Source organism: Pantherophis guttatus, chromosome 5, assembly GCF_059756535.1.
Source record: "Pantherophis guttatus breed Tessera chromosome 5, ASM5975653v1, whole genome shotgun sequence".
Classification (NCBI taxonomy): Eukaryota; Metazoa; Chordata; class Lepidosauria; order Squamata; family Colubridae; genus Pantherophis; species Pantherophis guttatus.
In genome coordinates, this window is record NC_142067.1 from 112,482,333 (window position 1) to 112,506,889 (window position 24,557).

The window sequence follows — 24,557 nt, forward strand, 5'->3', positions numbered from 1 at the left end:
GAAGGGATGGAGGGGAAATAAGAGTACATAGGAGAGAGGGGTAGAAAGGGAGAAAGAGAGGAGAAGAGGGAGAAAGGAAGGGGAAGTAGAGAAGGAGTAGGAGAAGAGGGAAGAAGAAAGTAGAAAGGAAAGAAGGGAGGGAGATGGAAGAGATTGAGAAGAAAGATTGCTGTACAATAAAAAAGATGAAACGGAAGAAAGGCAAACATGCATAAATGCACTAAGATAAAGAATGAGTTATTGAAAAATAAAAAAGAATAAATTAAAACAGAAAAATTAGAATTTGAGGGCGAATAAAGAGGTTGTTTATACAAATAAGCAAAGAAATTTTAAGACAACGATTAAAAATGGAAAAAGGAAATTTTGGCAAAAATTGTAACTGAGTAAAATGTATTTGAATATGATAAATTGTGTAAGTTATGATATGGCCAATACTCTGTTCATAAAATATGCGGCTGAATTTGGGGGGAGGGGGGGAAATCAATAAAACTTGATTCAAAAAAAAAGAGTATCTTCAATAATCAAGATGTGAAATAACCAAATCAAGGATCACTTTTGAAGGGTCATCCCTTGGTTTATGGAGCAAAAGCTTCCAGCTTTGAATCTAGTGATAGTTGAGCCTCAAAGAGCACTAGCAAATGGCAGGCCCAAACTTTTAGAAGAAGTGCTACTCTGTACAAGTAGGGCTGAAACATAATATGGGAATGTAATTTCATACTTCTAATGACATCTTATTTAGATATAATTTCATTTTATTCACTCTCATCCACCCAGGGGTGAAATGCTCCTGGTTTGGACTGGATCGAGCGATCTGTTAGCAATGGCAGCAGGTAGTTTGGAGAACCGGTAGCAAAAATCCCAGGTCCCCCCGCCCATGCCCACCCAATCATGCGGTCCCCACTTGCCCACTTGGCAGCTTGCTGCTTCTTTCGGGCTCACTCGCTTTTCCTGCCTTGCTTCAGCTGCTGCAATCCATTGCATCAAGTAGCAACTCAATCTACCTGCCTGCAATCAATCCAATCGGTGAGCAGCTCAATCTGCCTGCTTGCCTGCCTGCCTTGTGCCTTCGATTTGGTAAGTAACTGGGAGCTTTAAAAAAAAATAGTTATTTGTTTTTTTTTTTAGGAGTTTTATTTATTTATTTATTTTGACATAGCAATTTAAAGTTAAGGAAGTTTTAAATTTAGCTGCTTTTATCTAAAAATATGAATTAAATAAAATAATACAAATGAGATTTAGTGTGTTTCTGTAGTGTTTCACACTAACTACACAAACACACAAAATCTCACAAGGCTGTATGTGGCATTTTGTGTGGAAAAAGTATCAAAGTTGATTTTTGAGCTTTTTGTGGCTGTGTGAGGTTCCTGCTTGTTGCAGGGGCCATTTTGGGTGAAGTGCAGCTGCTTTTACATTGTGTGTGAGTCAGTTGTGTTGTGTTGTGTGTGTGTGTAAAGGGTGAAAGTTGGTTTTTGGTACCTCTTATTGTTTTGTGTACTTTTTAAATTATTTTTATTATTTATTATTATTGGCCACCCCCACCCAGTCACCTGACCACCAAGCCATGCCCACCAATTAAGCCACGCCCACAGAACTGGTAGGAAAAAAATTTAGATTTCATCTAAAATTGCATCTACCTATTATAGAACTTAGGATAGCATCTGCTTCCTTGGAAGTGCCAATAGAAATGAGATTTATCGGCACAAAATGATACTCAACTTCAAACTTTTGGCTGAAGTGGTTTCAGTGGTGGGACAACAGAGGTCTAAAATTGAGTCCAGGAAAAATCTCCTGGTCATAAAGATTTTAAACCAATGTTTTCAGGGTACTAGCAGTTTTATCTGCCAAGTAGCAGGATACTATTGTTGATGGTACCAAATCGCTACAGTCTAAAAAGATAATTGAAGCTGAACTTCCCCATCCATTTTCAGACACAAGTTACCCAACAAAGTTGATTTTATACCATATCCCATTGAAAGTACATTTGAAAGGGCTCCAGATAGTCAATACAGATTATCTTGTTGGAAGAAATGTCCATCTCGGTTCAGTTCCAAGTGGAGAGAAAGTCACTGGAAACATGGTGACTGCTTGGAAAGATGGTTTTTAATGGTGGGCAGGACCACATGGTTTGAGGTCTTGAGGGGGAAAGGGAAGAGATGTTGAGAATGCCTGGGTTTTATGTTGGGCTTTTGAATCTGAGCTTGTATTCTGATTGGTTGTCAGACTCCATGCAGGGGCAACTCTGTAGGCTGTCCTGAGTCCCAGGCTTGGTTGAGCCTTGCTGGGTGATGATGTAATGAAAGGGCTTTGGGCAATTCCTACTATGGCTCTGCCTGAAGGAGGTAGATCTTTGTTATGTAGAATATACTGGCCCAGGCCTTAATGACCCATTGACAAAGGTGGGGGGGGGTTGAGTTTCTGCCTCCCTTTTAGAGGAAATATTCTGCCCTTTTAATATTTCCTAAAATAGCTCATTTTCCTAGGAGAGGAACTTCTTACAATCTCAATGTATTGGACTGTGAGCTTCCCACTTTCTGATCACCTACCAGAGAAATTAAATGTTTGAAACTGTCCAGTAACCTCAGAGATTTATATACTGTACACAAAGTATAATGAGTGCTGGCCTAGAAAGATTGACAGCTTTTAACAATGCACACAAAGATGTAATAGGCTCTGTGCAATAAAGAAAATTAAACCATCTTTTAGTATGCCAGCATCATTAAGAAGAAAACAATAGACTTGGACCGGATTCAGTTTGAATTAGAGATTAAAATTTTAGAAAGAGCCTGATTCAATCTGAGCTAGCAGTTTGAGATTCAAGGGCAATCCATTTTGACTGAAGCTTCTTGAAATTTAATTTAAGGAGGAGGGAAATATCCATAGGCTATAATGGGGTATCATTAAAACTTTTTCATTTTGGGACAAATTGAGATGAAAGTAACAGGAATTGCCTCCACAATTGTTTTTACTGGGTATAGTTAAGGGTTTTACATTGGATGAAACAAAGTTGATATTGTATATGATAACAGCAGCGAGATTATTGATAGGTAAATACTGGAAAAACGAAATTTTGCCCACTATCGAGGAATGGACTTTGAAGATGGCCAGCTTTGCAGAGATGGCGAAGATTTCAGCGTATCTAAAAGATCGCTCACAAGAGACTTATGAACGGGAATGGAAAAAGTGGATAGATTATGTGCAGAACAAATATCAAACTAGGAAGTATCAAATAGCTTTTCACTGACAGTATTTTATTTAGATAGAAATATTTGAATTTTGTGAAGATGAAAAACTATATGGGGGATGGAGGGGTTCAAGTTTTATATAAAGGGGATTTTGATGGGAGTATATTCTGTGGAAGTCCGGGGGGGAGGGGAGGGTTAGGGGAGGTTAGGGAGGGTTAGGTTGGGGAGTTTGGGGTGGGTTGGGGTGGGGGAAATGGGGTAAAAATGTAATTGTAAAACTTTTGCAATAAAAAAAAGAAAGAAAAAAAAAGAAAGAAAGTAACAGGAATTGTAAACCTTCACGAACCCTGCAGCGATTCACCTTAAGCCTGGGATATTATTTTTTTTTTTTGAAATATTCTCCTTTAAAGCAGAGATAGCAGACCTGAAGAAAGGTTATGCTAAAGTTTGGTGCCTAACAAAGAGACTAAAGAAATGCATAGCCCAATGCCAATGTAAAAACTCAAACTTTAAAATGTCACCTTTAAAAAAAAAAAGCTGTTGCTTGTTTGCTTACAAATGGAGACACAGGATTCTTTTTTCATTCTGATCTGAAGACAGGAGTTAGACGTAGCTAGCTGACATGCATGGTTCTTTCTAAGTACATCCTTCATTATCGTAACTTTTGTTGGTAATTTAGCAAAGTGAGAAACTAGTTCTGCAAAAGGATCATAAGGAAAGGCTCTGGAACCTAGCAAGCGGCATTGATATTTTTAATCATTCCCCTGTTCTGAAAATAATTAAACCGGCACTTGTCAATTTAAACTTGGCTCAGAGTCATCTCTTTTTAAGAGAGAATTAAACCTGCTGCAGTCACACAGAATATAAAGGAAAGGTTTGATCCAAGAGTACATACTACTGGACTGTTCCATCTTGAACCAATATTCAGAGTACTATAAAGCCAGAGTAAGACCACATCTAGAGTACTGCATCCAGTTTTGGTCACCACACTATAAAAAAGATGTTGAGACTCTAGAAAAAGTGCAGAGGAGAGCAACAAGGATGATTAGGGGACTGGAGGCTAAAACATAGGAAGAACGGTTACATGAACTGAGCATGACTACTCTAGTGAAGAGAAGGACCAGGGGAGACATGATAGCCATCTTCCAATACTTGAGGGGCTGCCACAGAGACGAGGGGGTCAAGCTCTTTTCCAAAGCATCTGAAGGCCAGACAAGGAATAATGGATGGAAACTGACCAAGAATAGATTCAACCTAGAAATAAGGAGGAACTTTCTGACAATGAGAATAATTAACCAATGGAACAGCTTGCCTTCGGAAGTTTTGGGAGCTTCATCACTTTATTTATTTACACAAATTTATATGCCGCCCTCCTCCCTAAGGACTCAGGGCGGCGAACACAGGTTAAAAACATACAATAATAAAAGGAAACATAATTAAAACCAATTTAAAACAGCGACAATGAATAATAAAACCCAGGAATCAGAATCAACCCATTTGTTGAAACAGCCAAGTCTTTAGGTCTCGACAGAAGGAGTGGAGGTCAGGCGCCATCTGAAGCTTGGTGGATAACTCATTCCAGAGGGCAGGAGCGCCCACAGAGAATGCTCTACCCCTGAATGTCGCCAGCCGACATTGTCTGGTTGATGATACCCTGAGGAGGGCAGCCCTGTGTGAGCAGACAGGACAGTGGGAAGCGGGTAGGAGATGGTCCTGCAAATAACCCGGACCTAAGCCATGTAGGGCTTTAAAGGTAAGTACCAGCACCTTGAAGCGGATCCGGAGGACCACTGGTAGCCAGTGAAGCTCACGTAGGAGAGGTGTTACACAGGAGTAATGGGGAGCTCCCGTAACCACCTGTGCGGCCGCATTCTGAACCAGCTGGAGCCTCCGGGTGCACCTCAAGGGCAGCCCCATGTAGAGGGAGTTGCAGTAATCCAAGTGAGAAGTAACCAGGGCATGAGTGACCATGCGAAGAGCATCTCAGTCTAGGAAAGGGCGCAACTGGTGCACCAGGCGAACCTGGGCGAAAGCCCCCCTGGTCACGGCCATAAGATGGTCTTCCAGAAACAGCTGGGAATGCAGGAAGATACCTAAATTGCGGGCCCTTTCAACGGGAGCAAGCACCTCCCCCCCCATCAAAAGTGATGGGACTTCTAGAGCACAAGATGCCGGCATCCACAGCCACTCAGTCTTGGAGGGGTTGAGTCTGAGCCTGTTCCTACCCATCCAGGCCCGTACCACTTCCAGGCAGCAGAACAACATGGAAAGAGCATCCCCGGGGTGGCTCGGGGTGGCCCGGGGTGGAGATTTATAACTGAGTATCATCAGCATATTGATGATACCTCACCCCAAAACCACGAATGATCTCACCCAGCGGCTTCATATAGATGTTAAAGAGTAGGGGGGAGAGAACCGACCCCTGAGGCACCCCACAGGTTAGGAGCCTCGGGGTGGACCTCTGCCCCCCTGCCCATACAAACTGTGAATGACCTGAGAGGTAGGAGAACCACTGTAGAACAGTGCCTCCTACCCCAACCCCCCAAGTTGTTGCAGTAATGATACCATGGTATTGAAAGCCGCTGAGAGGTCAGGTAGGACCAGGATGGAGGAACTTGAGACTTTCAAGAAAAGATTGGACTGCCATTTGTCAAAAATGGTGTAGGGTCTCCTGCTTGTGCATGGGGTTGGACTAGATGACCTATAAGGTCCCTTCCAACTCTGTTAATCTGTTACTAAAAGCTGGACAGGACTCCCAGTTGTGTTTGCAGAACCAGCATTGCAATATACAGGAACATCCTGCACATGTATATGTGCAGGAGAATGGAAAGTTAAAATTTATAGCTGGCCACATTACAAAAGTTGAAATGAAAGAAACTGAATGCAGCCAAATCACTGTCAGTGGCTGATATCACCTCATTTTCAGCTTAGCTACATGCATTTGGAGAGACATTTAAGTCCCTGGCTCCTAATCAATGAATGTGTTAGCAAATATTCTAGCATTAAGGAATTCCCTCATTTTTAGATAGGCTACCCATTCACATTTTTAATCCTAATTTAATTCTGAACCACCTCTTACAATACTAGACAACACAGTATCAACAGTAGAGACCTTCAAATTTCTAGGATCTATCATATCTCAAGACCTAAAATGGACACCTAACTTCAAAAACATCATCCAAAAAACACAACAAAGAATGTTCTTTCTGCACCACCTCAGGAAACTCAAACTGCCCAAGGAGCTACTGATTCAGTTCTACAGAGAAATTATTGAGTCTGTCCTCTGCACCTCTATAACTGTCTGGTTTGGTTCTGCAACCCAACAAGACAGACACAGTCTTCAGAGGATAATTAGAACTGAAAAAAAAATGCTACCAACCTGCCTTCCATTGAGGACTTGTATACTGCACGAGTCAAAAAGAGGGCTGTGAAAATATTTACAAACTGCTCACATCCTGGACATAAACTGTTTCAACTCCTACCCTCAAAACGACGCTATAGAGCACTGCACACCAGAACAACTAGACACAAGGACAGTTTTTTCCTGAACACCATCACTCTGCAAAACAAATTATTCCCTCAACACTGTTGAACTATTCACTAAGTCTGCATTACTATTACTATTAATCTTCTCATCGTTCCTATCACCCATCTCCTCCCAATTATGACTGCATGACTGTAACTTGTTGCTGTTTCCTTATGATTTATATTGATTGTTTCTTAGTATGATTCGATTGTTTATTTGTACCCTACGGCTATCATTAAGTGTTGCACCTTATGATTTTGACAAATGTATCTTTTCTTTTTATGTACACTAAGAACATATGCACCAAAGACAAATTCTTTGTGTGTCCAATCACACTTGGCCAATAAAAAATTCTGTCTGTCTGTCTGTCTGTCTGTCTGTCTGTCTGTCTGTCTGTCTGTCTGTCTGTCTGTCTGTCTGTCTGTCTGTCTGTCTGTCTGTCTGTCTATCTATCTATCTATCTATCTATCTATCTATCTATCCATCTATCTCCCTACCTATGTACCTACCTAATCTATCTATCTATCTATCTATCTATCTATCTATCTATCTATCTATCTATCTATCTATCTATCTATCTATCTATCTATCTATCTACCTACCTACCTACCTACCTACCTACCTACCTACCGACCTACCTACCTACCTACTTAATTTATCTACCTGCCTACCTACCTACCTACCTTATCTATCTATCTATCTATCTATCTATCTATCTATCTATCTATCTATCTATCTATCTATCTATCTATCTATCTATCTATCTATCTATCTATCTATCCATCTATCTCCCTACCTATGTACCTACCTAATCTATCTATCTATCTATCTATCTATCTATCTATCTATCTATCTATCTATCTATCTATCTATCTATCTATCTATCTATCTACCTACCTACCTACCTACCTACCTACCTACCTACCTACCTACTTAATTTATCTACCTGCCTACCTACCTACCTTATCTATCTATCTATCTATCTATCTATCTATCTATCTATCTATCTATCTATCTATCTATCTATCTATCTAGCTAGCTAGCTAGCTAGCTAGCTAGCTAATCTACCTACCTATCTAATTTATCTATCTATCTATCTATCTATCTATCTATCTATCTATCTATCTATCTATCTACCTACCTACTTACCTACCTACCTACCTACCTACCTACCTACCTACCTACCTACCTACCTACCTTATCTATCTATCTATCTATCTATCTATCTATCTATCTATCTATCTATCTATCTATCTATCTATCTATCTATCTATCTAATCTACCTACCTACCTAACTATCCAATCTACCTACCTACCTACCTAATCTACCTACCTACCTACCTACCTACCTATCTACCTATCTACAATTTGGGAGAAGCTTTATTGATGGGATCATTCAGCTCCCCTTTAAGTGCTGTTGCTTTGTGATTTCTCCCATATATTTTGGGTAATTTCTCTTTCCATTGCTTGTCATTAGGAGTTGAACTATGGAACATTCTGATGTCTTTTTCTTCCCAATCACATTTGACCACTTTTCCTGAAACAAAACCTCTAGGTTACTTCAACTTTCTTCTAATGTGGACAATTTACTTGCCAACTTCACAAAGGCATGGTCCAAGAGAAAACCCACCTTGGTCTGGAATTAAAACAAAGGGTTCCAGACATTTTATGGAATGTTCTGTTCCAGAATTGGTGAGCTCAAGTTTATCTGGCAGATACCCATAACATTTTTTTTCCTGGTAGATAAAATTGAGCTCATCAATTCTGGAACTCCAAAGATGTCTCTCCAAAAGCGTTATGATTATCTGCTTTATCATAGGAAGAGGGATTTGGAGTCCAGGAAAAGCTCTACAGTAAGTAGAGCTTCTGCACGTGTTTGTTTATTATCAGAAACATAATTAAAATAAGGCATACTATACAACATAAAATTTAAAATATAAAATTAACATGCGTACGAGTTAAGCAAATCTTGCCCAGAAACTAGCAACATTAATTACATTCTGTCATGCTGCCATGAAGTCCCCAAATATACACTCATTGGGACACAAAGGGCAGATATACATATGTATTGTTGTGTGCATGTCACCACAATCACAAAGGACAGAAGCCACCGGATAGCCCCATTTTCTTCACATGTTGTATCATTAAATAGATGTCAAATATTGTCTTTACCATGCAAGTGCTTGAAAGTTTGTGTATTATGTTTTGAAGCTTGATGCATCTATAATTTTGTACTTATTTTATAATCTGAACTGCTGCAGAGAGAGATCAAGTATTTGTTAAAATTAGGACTGCGCACAAAAGAATATTGAAATATTTATATTTCACTGCCCTGAGACTGGGGTGGTTTATTTCATTATACGTACATATTTTTATAATATTCTTCTGACCCAAATAATGACACGAGGTGGCTATAATAACATCCTACCAGAATGGCCTCTACATGTGCTCAGATACTGAACTGGAGGTGGTAGTACATATTATTTAAATATTCCTTATATTGTATTATGATGACATCTTGAGCTTAGCAAACTACTTGTTTAACAACCTTTCTCACCTACCACAATGATAGGTTACAGATCTGCTACCTGAAAATTCAATGTAGTGAAATATTCAAAAAAATTGCAATATTTTTAACATCGGCAAGGGCTATCAGAAGCTGGTGGATTTGCTGTACAATTAAGTATGGGTTCTGTTTTTTCCTGTTGTGGGGAGTGTCATTTTTTTCAACTTTCAATTTCCAAATCTTAGGGGTGTTCAAAAGTTGTGACATGCCTTGGGGATTGTAAATATATTTTGGTTACTTTAATATAATTTAGATATAATTTGCTTGGTAAGTAACTACATAAATATAACTTTTGAACATTTTGTTTGTTTCATTTGTACTATAATATTCTTTCATGTCTGATTATATTTTTCCCCACTAATTTCTCTGCTGGAGTCTACCAACCTTTACAATCTTTATAAAACTTTGTTGGTCTTGACTTATCATAGTCTCCTATGTATATACCAGTTATGAATGTCAATGGTTGCCTGCCTTTTTTCCTCTAAATTATTGTATAGATTCCAATGATTTTGTTTATTTGAGGTCTGTTTTCATTCATTCAATCAATCAATCAATCAATCAATCAATCAATATGAACATACACAAGCAATATAGACTGAAATTGAAAAGATGCCGTACAATTTACAATTGTTACAGTAAGATCTTTCTCAGCACTAAGGAATTAGGAGTCTTCCAAATGCATATTCACTGATGGAAGATTCTGGGAGTTGTAATTTAAATATCTAGAAAGCATCTAGTCAACTTTCTCTTACTACTCTTTGAAGTAACAGCAGCCCAAAGAAGGAACAGAATAAACTTTTCTGTCCCTTCCTGTCATCAAACTTTGAGTTCATTTTAAAATAACATTGATTGTCTCTCTCTTCCATGATTTGTAATAGGACCGATCAAACATTTATAGTACAATTCAATCAAGCCAAGCTGTAAATGAGGAAAAAAAAAAAAGTGGCGGTATTGAAATGATACATTGAATTACAAGTTAGCCAACTACCATTCAATCTAGTACATTTTGTGATTCATTTGCCCATTTATAGCTTACGTAGTATAAGAACCTAGTAGTTGGGATAATAATTATGGCATGAGTACAGTTAACCAGGTATGGTATTGGGCAGATACAGTCAGTGGTCATGCTCAGCAGAAAAGATTCATTGTATTAGAAATGGGCAACTGTCCTCTGTCATATAGAATGTAAATATAGTGAGATTGCAGAGAGGAAGAGAGGGAGGGAGGGAGAGAGAGGGGAGAGAGAGGGGGAGAAGAGCGAGAGGGAGGGAGGGAGGGAGGGAGGGAGGGAGGGAGAGAGAGAGAGAGAGAGAGAGAGAGAGAGAGAGAGAGAGAGAGAGAGAGAGAGAGAGGCAGTCTAATATGTTTATACTTATGCCATTGCTTCCTCCATTCTTTCCTGCAACTGCCAAACAAAAAATTGAAGTAATATATAACAATCCATTTGTGAAATACACATATATGTGCAACACACATTAACAAGAGACAGAAGTTTGAGTACCCTGTCTCAGTTGTCATCTTTATTTCATTTTTTTTTCATATCATCCCATAGGTATCCCTGTCCTGATTACCCAGCACATTCTCTGCTGGGTTTGTGGGGAAGGCTACATATAATTTGATCTTTTCCTCATACCATGCAGATACTTTTACAATAGGTGGTTTGGAAAGTCTTCGTAAATTGGATCCCTTCGTGACCGTGAAGAATAGAAAAGCAGGTTAAATTTTTTTTTTCAACTCCTGGGATAGGAATGAACCCATCTGGCAATGCTGCAAATGAATTGCTCAACTCCTTTATGCAACGGCTTGTTCTGCTGGGGGAACATAATGCCAACCAACTGGTCTTGGCTTCTGAAGTGGATTCTGCTGAGGAGAAAAAGGAGTGTCAAGGTTAAATTATTATTGGGACTTGTTTCGCAAACCCAAGCAATGACTGGCTTCCCTAAAATACTTTGTAGTGCTTTCTTAAGAAGCCCTTTCCTTTCTGACTTTCTATTAAGCCAAGCACCTAATGTATTTTACTGGACCAACTAGAACTACAAGCAGCTGCAGTGTTCTTTTTTCTCTATTGAATCTATTTTTCTCTCCATTTTAGAGTCGATAATCAAAAGAAAAGAAAATACCTAGCTTCTTAACTTTGTTCTACGCATAGCTTTTGAAGACTGCTTAAAGGCAGATGGGAAAGCTGTGACTCTGACATATTCAAGGGACAATTCACCGCATTAAAAATGGTTTTCAAAGACAAAAAAATGTTAGATTGAATCCAAAGTGCTTTAGTCTGAGAGGGAGAAAAAAAGACAACCTAAGGCTGGTGACCACAATTTAATATTTATTTGTGGCCATAAATGATAGTCCTAAATTTGCACATGTATGTTAAAGTATTATCCAAGTTAATCATGTATTCCAATTTCAATAATCGTAACATTTAAGTTTATGCGAAAGGTAAACTTTATGGGTATATTCTGTTTTAGCATTTTTATACAGTATTAGCATTTAATTGTATAGCATTTTAATAATGCTACACAAACCTCCTCCCCATTTTTTTAAAAAAAGTGAAAATTCCTTTTCTGCCAGCTCAGATACCCCAGCCATCAAACAATTTAATAAATTAGACTGCAGTTTAGCAGTTCTTATAGCACACAATTAATATGATCCAAGTTAACATTAATGGTTCCAATGGTTCTAATGCAAGCCAATATTTATTGATCTACTCCAGTAAGGATCTAAAATGAAATTGTCTACGTTGTAGTGAAGAAAGAGGATGGAATTGATGAATAAGGAAGAACCACTATCAAGTCAATAATCAGATAAATGAAACTGACCCCAGGCCAAAATGATACTTTGCAAAAATGCCTTAGAGTAGTGATGGCTAACCTTTTTGCCGTCGCATGCCAAAAGTGGGGGGAGCATGGGCGGTCATGTGCCTGTGTACTCACACCCATAATTCAATGCTCCCTGCCCCCCCATGCATGTGCATGCGATTCCCCCACACTTCCCCCTCTTTTGGTATACGATGGCACGGTGGGCTGAGTAGGCCCGTTTTTCACCCTCCCCAGGCTCCAAGAAAGCCTCTGGAGTCTGGGAAGGGTGAAAACAGCCTTCCCCATCCCCCCCAGAGGCCCCCCGGAGGCTGGAAATGGCCCGTTTGCTGACTTCCGATGGGACCAGAAGGCCCATTTTTTTGCTCTCCCCAGGCTCCAAAGCCTTTCTAGAATCCTGGGAAGGGTGAAAATGGCCTCCCCCCCTCTCCGAGGTACTCCAGAGGCTGGAAACAGCCTGTTTCCTGACTTCCAGTGGGCCCAGAAGGCCTGAAAATCAGCTGGCCGGCGCACACATGCACAATGGAGCTGATCTAGGGCAACACTCGCATGCCCGCTGATATGGCTCTGTGTGCCACCTGTGGCACATGTGCCACAGGTTCGCCATCACAGCCTTAGAGAGTTTCCCTTCCTCACCCCAAATTTTCATGGAGACAAAAGAGGAAGGAAAGGTAACACATTCAAATGTGCAAGATTCTGTTTCTAAAACTGTTCCAATCAAAGATCTATAGAATGTTTCTTTCTTCGTATGATTCTATTTGATATGGCTGACACAATTCCACCACCAATGTGTGGTTTGTTTGTTAAAGAAATCTTTCTTTCACTTATGTGTAAAACTAAACCAATGAAGAGACTTCTAGAATTATGGTGGAGAAAAGAGTAAATCATGGTGGCACAGCTATAAGCCATATTTGTGAGTATAGCATGTTGTTAAGAACAGGCAAATTCCCTTTCTTTTTGATCTTGATGGTCCGTGAACCCACATCCAGCAGCTGTATTTAGGATTTTTAGCATCCTTTTTAGGGAAAGGTAGGAATGAGATCCTCAACTAGACAGCTAGATGAATAGATAGATGATGATAGATAGATAGATAGATAGATAGATAGATAGATAGATAGATAGATAGATAGATGGTTGAGAGGGGGGAGAGGGAAAGAGAGAGGGAGAGAGAGGGAGGATGCCACCTCACTCCAACTGGGTAGAATAGAATAGAATATCAGGATTGGAAGGGACCTTGAAGGTCTTCTAGTCCAATCTCCTGCTCAAGCAGAAGACCCCATATCATTTCAGACAGGTAGCTGTCCAGTCTCTTCTTAAAAGCTCCCAGTGATGGAGCACCCACAATTTCTGAAGACAAACTGTTCCAAAGGGTCAATCCTCTCCACCATGCTATGTGTGGTGACCCAGGACACGGCACAGAGATAACAAAAAACAATGGCAGTCTAAACAGCCCCTTTATCACTCCAAATCTCCCCAAATGCTCCCATGTTACTGGCAAGTCCTAAAGCAGAGTGAGAACAAACCCCCACACAAACCTCAAATAGCCTCTGGCTGCAATTAGTCCAGTCCAGCGCTGTCTGCACCCAGGCTGCATGGTAATAAATCCCAAATGTATTTGGCCAAACAAGAGCCAAGCAAGGAGTTCAGGGAGTAAAAGATCCAGACAATTAGTCCAGAATGCCAACAAGGAATGCAAGGACTTTTGGCAAGTTCAAACGTTGCCACACAACACTTCAGGAACTCAGTGTTTGTTCCCAACAAATACCCCTCCCCTGGCATCTCCTTAAGTCTCATTCCCCAGGTGTTCCTGGTGAAGCTGAAGCTGGTTGGGGCACTCTCCTCCCACAGGGCCTTCTGTGCCTGCACTGATCCCGCCTTCTCTGCACTCTCTTAGCCCTTGCATCAGGAGGGGGTGGTTCTTGCTCCTCGTCTGAGCTCTGTCTCTCCACACTGCCTGCAGACCTTGCTAATTCCAAACAGCCTTGCCTGGACTGATTCTGCCCTTCCCCAGTTTCCACCAAGGCCAACGGAGCTGCCCTCTCACTCACTGTCAGTTCTTGTTCAAGCTCATATTCTGCCACAGATTCAGACTCTGATGGGGCATGGCATTCTGTATCATCTCTGTGAAAACACTAGGGATGACAACCATTGGTTCAGAGTAAACTTTGTGTTGGAATGGTCAAAAAATTGGCAACTCCAAATCTCAACCAACAAATACTCTGTCTTACACATTGGCAAAAAAAATCAGAACACAAAATACAAGCTAAGTGGACATGACCTTGTAGATGACCCTCACTCTGTCAAGGACCTTGGAGTACTCATATCAAATGATCTAAGTGCCAAAGCCCACTGTAACAACATCACCAAAAGGTATTAAGGCAGGGGTGAAATCTAGCAGGTTCTGACAGGTTCTGGAGAATCGGTAGCAGAAATTTTGAGTAGTTCGGGGAACTAACAAATACCACCTCTGGCTGGCCCAAGAATGGGGTGGGAATGGGGATTTTGCAATATCCTTCCTCTGGAGTGGGGTTGGAATGGAGATTTTGCAGTATCCTTCCCCTGCCACACCCACCAAGCCACACCACACCCACCAAGCCACGCTCACAGAACCGGTAGTAAAAAAAATTGGATTTCACCACTGCATTAAGGGTTGCATAACTTCTTCTCCGGTAATATTACACTACTAACCAGCACATACAAAACATTTGCTAGACCAATTCTCGAATACAGCTCATCTGTCTGGAACCCGCACTGCATATCGGACATTAATACAATTGAGCGCATCCAGAAATATTTCACAAGAAGAATCCTCCACTCTGCTCGCAACAAAATACCTTATGCCACCAGGCTTGAAATTCTGGGTTTAGAATATTTAGAACTATGCCGCCTTATAAGCGTAGCTCATAAAATCATCTGCTACAATGTCCTACCTATCAATGACTACTTCAGCTTCAACCACAACAATACACAAGCACACAATAGATACAAATTTAAAGTGAACCACTCCAAATTCGATTGCAGAAAATATGACTTCAATAACAGAGTTTTTAATGCCTGGAATGCACTACCAGACTCTGTGGTTTCATCCCCAAACCCCCAAAACTTTAACCTTACTGTTAAACCTCACCCCATTCCTAAGAAAGAATGTAAGGGGCAGGCATAAGAGCATCAGCGTGCCTACAGTCCCTATCCTAATGTTCCCTTTAATTGTATTCATTTTATGTATTCAATTCATGCTTATGCTTATATATATTATCTAATATGTACTCGACAAATAAATAAATAAATAATATCTGGGCTAAACTGGATAACCGCTGTACAAGTCTTGGTCTGCTTCTTGGAGGCTATAACTTCCTGAGTGGGTGAAGCAAATGAAAATCCTCTAAAATTGATTTTTTTTCCCCTGGGAATCTTGGTGATGAAACTGGATTGATCATTGTCTGGTGTCTCTGAAGAAGAAGACTCCTACCAAAAGAGCATATAAAATCCATAGCTACGAGAGTTTTCTTTAGCTGAAGTGTCTGGTCCTGGCTTTTCTAGACTGATATGCCCTGGTAATGCTGACTGGTAACCTTATGTATAGACTACAGAAAGATGCTGTAGATAGACTGTTCTTGAAAATTATTTACAAATAAAACTGGCTCAAAATAGCAATCGCTTATATACAGCCCTCTCTAAGTGGTTTATAGAGTGAGCATATTGCCCCCAACAATCTGGGTCCTCATTTTACTGACCTCAGAAGGATGGAAGGCTGAGTCAACCTTGAGCCTGGTGAGAATCGAACTGCCAAACAGCTGGTAGCTAACATTCAGCAGAAGTAGCCTGTAGTACTGCATTCTAACCACTGCGCCACCATGGCTCATCAAAATGGAGTGCTACAGGGAAGTCATAGATTAATCTCTAGTTCATTTCTGTGTCCAGTTGAAGATACTTATTGTCATCTTTAAAGTTCTACATTACTTGGCATTTAGATAAATACAGGATCAACTTTTTCACCCAAACAAAGCCCACTGGTCACTGAGGAAGGTACAAGTGAGGGAGGTTAGGATTGAAGTTGAGTCTTTTCCACACTTTAGAACATTTTTTACCCAAGATAAGGAATGGCCTGAAGTTTTTAAGTAACAACAACAAAATTTCCACAGTGTTGTGTGTATGCTGGTGGCAGAAAAATCTGCTTGATTTATTTCAGTGAGATCTGATTTTGTCTTGTGATTTTGTTCAAATGCAAGCTAACTAAAAGCGAATGGCCTATAAATTATTAATTGCATACGTACATTATAGTTTACCATATTAAATTACAATTAAGCCAAAATATAAGCAATCACATTATGTCATAATGTGATGCATCAACCAAGCTAATGTTAAGCTGTAATAGATGCAGTGATCTTAAGCAGTGGAGGCAATGACCAAGACTATAGGTCCATAAATTAAACCAGAGACTATGTTTTCCACTTCTCAAGAGTAGCAATCTATAAGGAAGCAAGTTTTTTCTCCGTCTCCAAAGAGGTTCATTAAATTCTTTTTTTATGTTGAATTAAGTTTGATTGTTATATTGATGTATCAGATTACATTGGACTAAAAGATGGGAATTAGCATGTGCAAATATTAAGAATACTGAGTGGGTGCATTTATAACACATCTCTGTCTTAAGTTATGGTGTATATAAATAACATTATATTAGCTTGTTTTGAATTTATCCTTTACTGACAAAGAAATAAAAGGAGACTTTATTTCTTTATTTCTTTGTTGGAAAAATATAAATTCAACACAAAAAATTAGTTTGTCACAAAAGTGACTGCCTGCGAAGGCTCCTGGATTGGGGCTGAAACACGAAAGTGGAAGCAGTGTGCTCCATCCCATAATTGAGTAGACCAGGTCTCACCGGAAAAAAACAAACACTTAATTATATTAGCTTGCAATATACTGTCAAGATTAGAAAGATTTCACAGAATAGGGTAAAATATTAGATTAAAACTAGGCTTTGATTATGTTTACCTTACAGGCTAAAATGTCCTCAGTTGGCTGGCAATGTCCTTAATGCTTAGCAAATTTGACTAATCTACCCTTCTTGAAGGGATGTGGTGGTTCAGTGGCTAAGACTCTGAGCTTGTCGATCAAAAGGTTGGCAGTTCAGCGGTTAAAATCCTAGTGCCGCGTAACAGGGTGAGCTCCCGTTACTTGTCCCAGCTTCTGCCAACCTAGCAGTTCGAAAGCACATAAAAAATGCAAGTAGAAAAATAGGGACCACCTTTGGTGGGAAGGTAACAGTGTTCTGTGCACCTTTGGCATTGAGTCATGCTGGCCACATGACCACAGAGACATCTTCGGATAGCGAAGATTTGGCTTTGGCTCTTTGGCTTTGAAATGGAGGTGAGCACCGCCCCCTAGAGTCGGGAACGACTAGCACATATGTGCGAGGGGAACCATTACTTTTACCTTTACTCTTCTTGATGGTCTCAAATGTTATGGGGGACATGAGTTTCTATTTGCCTGTTCATTAGGCAATCTCTACCCACATTTTCCAATTCTACATCGGAAGCAATGCTTTTCTCTGCTGGCTTAAGAAGATGAGTCTGGTCTGTCTGCTTCTGCTCTGTGTCTTCAACAACTATTGTGTACTTGGCTGCTGGGCTGTCTGCCATGAAAGAACAGACTGTAAAAATAAAGAAAAAAAAGATTCCCCAGTGGAAGGGCAAAATGCTGGCCATTGATATGTGTTTGAACAGATATGCCTAAATTGGGAAAAACTGAGCAAAGATCTAGATATTTCCCTTTCTAGATCAATGAACATAAAGATTTCTCTCTCTCTCTCTCTCTTTCCCTCCCTTCCTTTCTCTCTCTGTTTTTCTTTTTATCCACAGACATTTCAAAGAAAAGAATTGGTGTCTGTTTTCCTTGCATATGTGGAAAGAGAAAAGTAGCAGGGGAATGGAGGAAATGGGGTTCATGTAAACTGGGATCTAGGGAACATCTGTGTTGTGGTTTGCCAGCAATCTGTGGAGCTAGCAGTGGAGTCGGACAGTGATGAGGATGAGGAAGAACATGGGCCAGTCCTGGAGTCTGGGGAAGGCCCGGATGAGGGCTCTGGGTCGGAGGCAGAGATGGGGCCAGGGCCATCGGGGAGTGGTGTTTGGGCTCCGGAGCCTCCAGAGGCCGATAGTAGAGAGGCAGAGGAACAGGTTCCTAGTGCATGTATGAGAAGAGTTGCCAGAAGGCAAGAGCAGCTAAATCAAAGGGGATGACTGTGGAGTAGGGCCAAGAGATGATTGGGCCCTCCCATAAGGCTTAAAAGACCAGCAACGGCTCTTGGGCTCTTTGTTGGAAAACAACGTTGATAGTCTTGTTGCATTATCTCTTGTCGGCGTCTTCTGCTTTTGAACTTTTGCCAAGAGATGTCATTGGCAATTTGCCTAATTATACCAAGGTTTGTGATTAGACAGAAGAATTTGTTATGAAGAGTTTGTTTTAATTTAGTTTAGACTATGCTGAGAATGAGTTAATTCTCAGCTGTTCTAATAAAGTCTGTTTGTTTTGGAACTGTTTGCGTCGATTACTACCTACTTGGACCTGGGTCACAACAACCTGCCACCACTGTGGTCAGAGTTGAGAAAGAGGTTGAAATCTGGAACACAAAAAGATTTCCTAAGCCACTTTCCTTTTCCACTGGTTTATGTATGGAAAGCAAGTAGCAAAACATTATACCTGCTAGCTTTGTCTACATACCTACATCTTCTTTATAGAAAGAGTAAGTGAAAGTGCGGATGGAACAAAGCCATTATGGACAAAAGAGGTCAGTATCTATATAGCCATCTGGTGAACTATATAAGATACTAGCTGGATGCCCGTGCTTCGCTACAAAACTATATGATCGGATGTGATGAATTGACACTTAAAGCCTGAAACTTACTGTAGAATGTGTAACTCCATAGCATCAGAGCATGTTAATATAAGGCAACTGGCAGTTGGAACAGAGGCGGAGGGGGAGTAGAATGTCCCAAGCCACAGGCTGGATGAGTCACACACTGGCCACGCCCATGCCCGGTTTAGCGAAGGGATAGCATCAGAGCGTGTTAATATAAGGCAACTAGCAGTTGGGACAGAGTTCCTTTCAGGTGGGGAGGGGGAGTAGAACGTCTAACTCCTTAGCATCAGAGCATGTGAATATAATACTTTGTATGAAATATTAATGATCTGATGGACATTTTGAAGAATCCTTTCTTAGCGAGCACCTAGAAGCCAAGAGATACATACATGCCAAATTTCAAGTTTGTAGGCTGTACCATTCTAGAGATTCATGACGAGTGAGTGGTATTTGGCTTAGATAAATAGATAGATAGATAGATAGATAGATAGATAGATAGACAGACTAACCATTCCAATACAGTATATTTTTTATTTATTTATTTTCATCAAGCATGTATTAGATAACAGATATAAGTAAAACATGGTTATGAATACATGAAATGGATACAAATAAAAGGGAATATTAGGACATGGACGGTAGGCACGCTGGTGCGCTTATGCACGCCCCTTAAAGACCTCTTAGTAATGGGGTGAGGTTGACAGTAGACAATCTAAGGTTAAAGTATTGGGGGTTTGGGGAAGAAACCACAGTCAGGTAATGCATTCTAGACATTCACCACTCTGTTACTGAAGTTGTATTTTCTGCAATCAAGTTTGGAGCGGTTTAGCTTAAATTTGTATCTATTGTGTGCTCGTGTATTGTTGTGGTTGAAGCTGAAGTAGTCATTGACAGGTAGGACATTGTAGAGATAATTTTATGTACTATGCTTAGGTCAGATCGAAGGCGGCAAAGTTCTAAGTTGTCTAAGCCCAAAATTTCAACTCTGGTGGCACAAGGTATTCTGTTGTGAGCAGAAGAATAAAGGACTTTTTCTCGTGAAATATCTCTGGATTCGTTCAATTGTATTAATGTTTGATAAGCAGTGCGGGTCTGTGCTTCTGTTGTCACACACATTAAGCTATTTTTCCTCACCCAGCTAGAGGGTGTTTAGAGTTTACCTCAACTCATTTTGGAGTTTTCTCAGTTGAGGGACCAAAGATTTTATTCTTTTTAAAACTTTTGCTTTTAGCACAAAAGTTTCAAGAAATGATAGCTTGTCAGTCTTTTTTTGTAACAGCTGAGGCTGTAAAATAAGTTCGCTGACAGGGGGTTTCTGATTCATTTCTGTCAGTAAAATACTTACACAAAAGGTAAGTATTTTCCTAGAATAACCACTGCCTTCAGCAGAATCCAACCATAGAAGTTCCATCAAAATTAAAATACTCCAAATCCGGCATCAATTAATTCTTTTTAATTCACCAGAACTTTAAAGTGAAATCATCTCATGAATTGATTTTCTGGTATGAAGAAAATATTTTCTTCATACCAGAGACTAAATTACATTGGAGAGGAAAGCAAATACATTCTTTTTGGCTGGAATGAAGCCACATTTCTTATAATCTCAAAAAACAAAAAAAACAAAAAAAAAACAACCCTTTGTACTTGAACCTTCAAGATGTTCTTCTTGGAGTGCATTTGGAATTAAATTGGACATAATGCAGCAGACCTATACATAAGAGCTTTCAAATGTTTCTATGTTTAATATCTGATCTGGGAACAGATTGAAAATGCGATGGCAAGGAAAAGAAAAATAACTACCATATTTTTTGGAGTATAAAACGCACCAGAATATAAGAAGCAGCTTAGTTTTTGGGGAGGAAAATAGGAAAAAAAAAATCTGCCTACCAGGTATTCATCTGGTTACCATCCTTAGCCTGGTCAGCTTCAGCACATTAGTTTGCTGGGTTTTTTAATCCCCTGCCTGGGGATAAAAAACAGCTTCTAAGGCACAGTTGAGAGGAAGCAGCAATGAGAAAAGCAGGCAAAGCACCAGAGGAGGGGGGGAGATCGCTTCACTAGTTAGAGCTGAAAAAAAGCTTCTAAAGAACAGCTGAGAGTCGGAGCAAAACATACAGATCGTGCCTTGTTAAAGCACAGTATAGAGTTGAGAGAGCAGGCAAAGCTGGGAAGATTTAGTTGGGAAGATCGCTTGCTAGTGCCTCCTTAGTGCCTCATTAGGGCTGAAAAAAAGCTTCGGAAAAAGCTACATTTGGAGTATAAGACACATGCAAATTTTCAGCCTCTTTTTTTGGGAGGGGGGGAAAGGTGTGTTTTATACTCCAAAAAATATGGTATATATATATATTTTTCTCTATCAAAACTTTGCATGCATCTCTCTTTCTCTTACCTTTTCTCTGGGAAGAGAAAATGGTTTATGTGACATGACTTTCATTTTATTCATGCAACAACGTTTTTTGGAGATTGAGAAAGAATGATAGATGTTAGCTGAGGAATGAGTTGAACCGATGCGTCTCAGATTATTTCAACGATTGCATAGCTCCTGAATTGATTTTTCCATAGGATGAAAATCAACCTATGGGGGTTATTTTTTAATAAAATTTTTCTTTTGTTTAATTTCCCCCCCCCCCAAAAAAAAGGACACTGACCACACCAAGTTTTAAACCTGATTATATGTAAGGCAGATTTTGCAGACAGTCGCTAGACAGTTGTACAGTTAACCATGGTAAACACAATTCATTGTGGAACAATAAAGTATAAACAAAAAGTAGGAAATAATCCTATTTCTAGTTACAGTTTACATTGCAAAGTAAATTAAAGTTAATGAGAAGTCTGGAATCTGCAAGCAAGACTATTACTTGCAGACAAACAAACATTTAAGCACTCTGTGAACTCTTGGTGCATTTGGTATAAAATCTTATTTGATAAAAAAAAAAAAAGTTCCATTGCTGACAATGAACATCTTGGTTTAGAACATAGAACATGGAATAGTAGAGTTGGAAGGAATCTTGGAGGTCTTCTAGTCCCAGCCTTTACTCGAGTAGGAGACCCTATTCCATTTCAGATAAATGGTTGTCCAGTCTCTTTTTGAAAACCTCCAGTGATGAAGCACCCACAACCTCTGAAGGCAAACTCTTCCATTGGTTGATTGTTCTCACTGTTGGGAAAATCCTCCTTAGTTCTAGGTTGCTTCTCTCCTTGGCTAGTTTCCATCCATTGTTTCTCATCTTGCCTTTTGGTGCTTTGGAAAATAGTTTGACCTCCCTTGTCTTTGTAGGAGCCCCTCAAATATTGGAACATTGCTATCATGTCTCCTCTAGTCCTTCTTTTCATTAGACTAAAAAGATAAAGGTTCCCCTCACACATACGTGCTAGTCATTCCTGACTCTAGGGGGTGGTGCTCATTGTTTCTAAGCTGAAGAGCCAGTGCTGTCTGATGACAATTCTGTGGTCATGGGCCCAGCATACTGAAGGCGCACAGAACGTTGTTACCTTCCCACCAAAGGTGGTGCCTATTTTTCTACTTGCATTTTTTTTATGTGCTTTCGAACTGCTAGGTTGGCAGAAGTTGGGGAAAGTAACGGGAGCTCACTCCATTATGCAGCGCTAGGGATTCGAACCACCGAACTGCCGACCTTTCCAATCGACAAGCTCAGGGTCTTAGCCACTGAGACAATGTGTCCCCTTTTCATTAGACTAGACATACCCAATTCCTGTAACTGTTCTTCATATGTTTTAGCCTCCAGCCCCCTAATCATTCTTGTTGCTCTTCTCTGCACTCTTTCCAGAGTCTCAACATCTTTTTTTTTAATGTTGTGTTCAGAACGTGATGCAGTATTTCAAATGTTGCCTTGCTACAAATTGTTTTTAATACAAATTGTTACTGGAGCTAAACAGACATACTGATTATTAAAGTTAACATAGAAGGAAATTTTTAAATTTTAAAAATAAAGAATTTTAAAATGCCTTTAAGCAAAATGTCTGTATCCCTTAAATCAAAGCTTTTACCAATTTAATAAGGATGGAATTTATTTATTTATTTATTTATTGCAAGTAAAGAAGTACAGATCTCCTCTGAATTCTGCCATTGTATCCACCTGGGATTTTTTCCCCTCCTTTTTTGGAATTTCCATTCTAGCTTACTAGGAGAAATTTACTTGAGTTAATACTACTGCACAATTAACCAAGTCGATTCCTGCTCAACTTTCTTGTGATCATCCAAGATTGGCTATGTGCTGTTATGATAAGTTAACAATTTCTTATGGCACTTTCGTATGGAAAAAGCAGGATTTTTTTTATTTTTTTAATTTTTTTTTGTTGTTGTATTCAGAAATTCTTGCATGGGAACTGGGGTTTCCTGAAGCATTCTGAAGGCTCTATAACATATCATCAAATACTGATACTATATTAGCACATTCTACTTAACCTACTTAAAACTCCTAGGCAATGTGACATACTATGAGTCTCTATTCTTAATCAACTTAAGGATCAGAGTGGTCTGGCCAAAAGAATTAGAGGCCTTCAGGCACATCTCTAAACAGATGTTCTTTCTAACTTAGTTTATCTTCATCTGTGCACTATCCAGTTTATTATGCACAGAAATACAAAGACTGAATGAATATATAGAATCTGAAAGGCTAATATGTTGGATTAGAATGTGCTCTCATGCCCTTGTATATTTGGTTAAACTATAGAAAAATAAGCATGAACATTTGTGTAAGTATGGCTAATTTAAATTTTGTTTAATAAACTTCCAAAACATAAATATTAGAGAGGCCCACAGGAATGTTCTTATTTCTCTTTGTCTACCTGTAACTCAAAATATAATCCTATATATCCAGAAAAAAGTCCTGGTCAGTTAACAAAGGTATTATCCTCTAATGTTATAGAGCAGGGGTGTCAACTCACACTTGGCCAATAAAATTCTCTTCTCTTCTCTTCTCTTCTCTTCTCTTCTCTTCTCTTCTCTTCTCTTCTCTTCTCTTCTCTTCTCTTCTCTTCTCTTCTCTTCTCTTCTCTTCCCTTCCCTTCCCTTCCCTTCCCTTCCCTTCCCTTCCCTTCCCTTCCATTCTCCCTCCCCTCCCCTATCCTATCCTATCCTATCCTATCCTATCCTATCCTATCCTATCCTATCCTATCCTATCCTATCCTATCCTATCCTATCCTATCCTATACTATACTATACTATACTATACTATACTATACTATACTATACTATACTATACTATACTATTCTATACTGGAGCCTTAGGGCAAGCTACTGCATATGAACAAGGAGCAAACCCCACTCCCTTTTAGCACTGAAGATGGTACCTTGTTGGCTAATGAAATGTCTGCAGGAAAACAGCCAAGCTCAGACAGCACTAAGGACTCCTTAGTTCAAGCCTCAGCTACAAACATTCTCTTCTAGTGGTGTTAATGCGTCCTGATTAAAAGTATCTCAAAGGTGACTATGAGCAAAATTTGGAAAGCACAGGGTGCATGCAATCAGATTTTAAGTCACCAAGAAATGGTTAAATCTGAGAATGTTTTATTGAATGGAGTGGATGGGATCCTGAAAAAGAGAGAGTCTGTTGGAGCCAATCTCCCAGTTTAGGAGTCACAG

General features: G+C 39.7%; 1 long non-coding RNA gene across 2 annotated transcripts; it reads right to left on the bottom strand.

The window, feature by feature from the left end:
* Positions 1 to 10,766: 10,766 nt before the first annotated feature.
* LOC117667110 (uncharacterized) lies at positions 10,767 to 14,185 on the bottom strand. Of its 2 annotated transcripts, none has more exons than XR_015728324.1 (2): positions 14,139 to 14,185; positions 10,767 to 11,134 (listed from the first exon to the last, which is right to left on the bottom strand). It is a non-coding gene; the product is annotated as an uncharacterized LOC117667110 (long non-coding RNA). The 2 variants fall into 2 exon arrangements; XR_004591968.2 differs by lacking the exon at positions 14,139 to 14,185 and adding an exon at positions 12,727 to 12,794.
* Between the last annotated feature and the right edge of the window lie 10,372 nt (positions 14,186 to 24,557).